General features: G+C 42.4%; 1 non-coding gene across 1 annotated transcript; it reads right to left on the reverse strand.

The window, feature by feature from the left end:
• Positions 1-3,536: 3,536 nt before the first annotated feature.
• On the reverse strand, positions 3,537-3,608 carry TRNAC-GCA (transfer RNA cysteine (anticodon GCA)). Its single transcript has one exon. It is a non-coding gene; the product is annotated as a tRNA-Cys (tRNA).
• Positions 3,609-4,361: the final 753 nt, after the last annotated feature.

The following is a 4,361-nucleotide window of genomic DNA, read 5'->3' on the forward strand; positions in this document are numbered from 1 at the left end:
GTTAGTGCTACCGCGGAAGTGTATACAACTTAAGCCACCACTTCCTGGTCTTCATTAATTGGGTAAATAAATCTTCCTTATTTCTCACTCCCCTAGAGTGAATGAATCTGCCCAGAAGACAGAATTACCTAGAACGCCTCCGTCAATACTTTCCCGTTTGGAGATTAAGATCAGAATTTATCATTTTGTTTTGTTTTACTTGTGAACATAAAAAATTCCTAGCCATTTAAACGAAAACCATAGCATCTATATATAAAAATCTGTATCATGGGTTAAAGTATTAAAAGTGACAGCTAGGGTCAGAATGATGTTTCAGTGATATATTAATGGTGCACTAAAAAACTCCAAAGTGTTTGCTTTATCCTCATCTTCGAGTCATCAGAGTGGGCACTGGAAGGATTTTTATTAATAATACATGGGGCACCATGTTAGACTGACAGTGGTGACTAGCTGTCTAAAATTCTTTCTGGGACAGGGCAGATATAAACAAAGCAACCAGTAAAAACTGTAACCAGGGAGACTTTCTCCCTGGGAATATGGTTTCAGGTGGAAAATTCCGATGCACCAGTTTAATAAACTATTTTAAGTTTGTTCCTATGGCATAAAGGCCATTTTTGTGTGTTAGTCAACATCCAAATGGCCCGTGCTAAACATGGACTTCCTAAACAGAGAGGATATTGGCATCACTCCATAGAACAGCCAGACAAGGCACTAATAGGTGTCCTAATAATGGGAACCCAGATAATTTTAGTTTCTCTTGATTTGTTTTCCATTTAAATGTGATAGGATCACAGTATGAGAGGGCAAGGCATCTGAGAGATTATGGCTGTACAAATACTGTATGAACTGAAACCTCAAAAATATCCCATCACTCAAAGATAAATGACCAGATGATAGTCTATTTCAGATACAGAGGAAATAGAGCTGCAGTCCAGGTGACTGGAATGCTTTTGTTCTCGTTCTAAAGCTGCTTGACACGTGTAAAACATCGTCACAATTTCAATACAGTATTTAAATACTCTTATCCTTACAACAAATATAAGTGTTGTAAAGTGGTGTATCTGTTAGAATATTCTGAAATTGTTGCAAATCAATGGTGACATGAATGGTTCAGAAATAAATATGAAATGAAAGGATTCAGGTATGAGAAAATAATGGTATCTATGGAGTCTTATGCGAATACACTTTAAAACCTATGCTTTGTGTTATGTTTTCTTCTCAAAGAAAAGTGTTTCAAGGTCCATCTTTAACGGCTGTTTAAACGTCTTGTGTCTGAATTAGCAGCTTCCTGGTACTGAAACGTGACCGCAATACGTTCTCTGTTGTTGGAAGACGTCTCCATGGCGTATTAATTTCTTTCAGGAACTGATATTTACTTGGAGGGGGATTATGGAAGAGTTGTGATGATAATTCAGAAGACAAATAAGCCAAGGAACAAAATAGCTCGAGATAGTAGTCACTCGGGTTAGGCTGAGGCCAGATGTCTACATGTGGAATAAAGAGAGGAAATTATTTTGGACCAGCTTGGGGAACCTTTGGACTTGGAGCTAAATTGATTCTGCAACTTCAATTTAATCTTCTGCACAAGACAAATAACAAGAGCCTGTATTCTCCCCTATCCACGGTTACCCAAACAGAGTGACATCATACAGGGGACCACTGGCAACTTCTTTAAAATCCACAGGATGAGCAGCACGCTGGAGCCTAGCCTATGCCCCTTGCAACTTTTTCTTTACAGCATGCAGTACTGGCACCGTTCTCACGTAATTTTCTCATCTGCTAGGTGAAGAGGGAGCAGGGTGAGTAGTCAGAAGTACACGGGGCTTAGACTTTCACAGCCCGGTTCAAGGCCTCAAGTGCCATTTAATAGCTGTTTGCTTCAGCTGAGCTCAGTTGTCTCTGAGCTTCAGTTAAGGTTTCCTCAGGTGTAAAACAGTAGTAGAGACACTAACCTTCTAGGGCTGTTGGGGGTGATTAAGTGGGATCATTTATGGAAAGCTTTCTGTACACAGTAAACAGCTGTGGATGTTATTATGGTAACCCAGTGGCGTTGACATCATGTATTGTGTTACCTAAATCATTCCTCCCAAGCTGTTTGCCAGCAGTTTCTGGGAGTTGGTGCAGGTCTGTCGGATCCGTCCCCCAGAATCCTCCTCTTGTCATTTCCTGCTGCTCATCCTTCTGGGCTCAGCTCTCCATTGCTACTGTTGATGCTGTCTGGCCATTTTGGCAGCAAAAGAAAAAGCATTGCTTTTTCTGGTTTATCCTGTAACCCACCTGGGACAGGTCCTTTCTCTTAATCTCCGTCACTGGGAAGGCATCGGCTTGCATCTCAATGAGAGTTTACTGGAAATTCAGAAATAGTGGGTAGGAAGCATAATTCAGAGAGAAATTTACCAACACAGCACAGTCTGAGCCATCCTCCAGGTGCCTTGCTGGGTCCCCACAAGAAGAGTTCCAAAACCGCTCTGTAGCTCAGAGGTGAGGCCAAAACTACTCCAGGCCTCAGAGAGAAGAGCGCAGTTTTGCTCACTCCCATATCAGGCTTGCTTCTGTGTTCTCTATTCTTTCCTAAAGTGATTCTTGTGGGAGGGAACCCACCTCGCCTGGAGGAATAAGCTTCGGCCATGGTTAAAGAATGGCACTGGCAGCAACTGAGTGGGGAACGGAGCCCCAGAACCGGTGACCCCCACCCTCCGCCAAGCTTCCAGGTTTCCTCAGGAGTCACAGAGACTCACCGCAAATGAGGCTGTGGAGTGGATGAGGCTGGGCAACTGGAAGCCGTGTCTGGGTCCTGAGATGCAATTCTTAGATCCTTTAGCGACGATCAATGGGATGGTGGCTGTCCAGTCTTCCTTTTCACAATGGGCTCAGGAACCGGGCCACAGGAGGCAGCGGGTCCTCAGGGAAGAGCAGCCCGAGGAGCTGGAGAGGGAGAAACAGAGAGAGCAAGGGAGGCCAGAAGAGTAGGCAACCCCGCGTGGACTTCCCTGTCTATCTAGGAATGTGTATCTGTCATAAGCATGTGATACGTGTGAATATACATGTTGTTGTTTGTTGTTGTTGGTTAGTCGCTAAGTTGTTTTTTTGTTTATTTAAATTTATTTATTTTAATTGGAGGCTAATTACTTTACAATATTGCCCTTTGCAACCCCATGGACTGTAGCCCACCAGGCTTCTCTGTCCATGGATTCTCCAGGCAAGAATACTGGAGTGGGTAGCCATTTCCTTCTCCAGGGGATCTTCCCAACCCAGGGATTGAACCTTTTTATAAAAAATTAATTTATTTTATTTTTTATTTTTTTAATTTATTTTTTTATTGAAGGATAATTGCTTTACAGAATTTTATTGTTTTCTGTCAAATCTCAACATGAATCAGCCATAGGTATACATATGTGTGTGTGAGTGTGTGAAGTCGCTCAGTGGTGTCCGACTCTTTGCGACCCCCTGGACTGCAACCTACCAGGGTCCTCTCTCCATGGGATTCTCCAGGCAAGAATACTAGAGTGGGTTGCCATTTCCTTCTCCAGGGGATCTTCCCAACCCAGGGATCGAACCTGGGTCTCCTGCATTGCAGGCAGATGCTTTATCCTCTGAGCCACCAGGGAAGCTGGAAGGTATACATATATCCCCTCCCTTTTGAACCTTCCTCCCATCTCCCACCTCATCCCACCCCTCTAGGTTGTTACAGAGCCCGTGTTTGAGTTCCTGAGCCATACAGCAAATTCCCATTGGCTATCTATTTTACATATGGTAATGTAAGTTTCCATGTTACTCTTTCCAGACGTCTCACCCTCTCCTCCCCTCTCCCCATGTCCATAAATCTATTCTCTATGTCTATTTCTCCATTGCTGCCCTGTAAATAAATTCTTCAGAACCATTTTTCTAGATTCCATATATGTGCATTAGAATATGTCTCCTTGCATTGGCAAGCGGATTCTTTGCTCACTGAGCCACCTATTTTTAAAAATTTTTTGGCTGCACTGCAAAGCATGTGGGATCTTAGTTCCCCAAACAGGGATTGAACTCTTGCCCCTTGCAATGGAAGCACGCAGCCCTAACCACTGGACCGCCAGGGAATTCCCCTGAAATTCTTTGAGCAGTATAGTTTGTGATGATTTGTTACATACCATAGAAAACAACACAGTTGATATTTTTACAGATACCTTTTTCTATCCTTTAATTTCAACCTTTCTAGATCCTAATATTTTGATTGTTTTTCTTACAAGCAGCACATAAATAGAAAAAAATAAACTATCACAGTACTAAATATATATGTATATACATATGTGTGCGTGTATGAATAAAACCTATATATGTGTGTGTATGTATGTATGTATATTCAATTGCTGTCTTTAAAC

Source organism: Bos indicus, chromosome 23 (genome assembly GCF_029378745.1).
Source record: "Bos indicus isolate NIAB-ARS_2022 breed Sahiwal x Tharparkar chromosome 23, NIAB-ARS_B.indTharparkar_mat_pri_1.0, whole genome shotgun sequence".
Classification (NCBI taxonomy): domain Eukaryota; kingdom Metazoa; phylum Chordata; class Mammalia; order Artiodactyla; family Bovidae; genus Bos; species Bos indicus.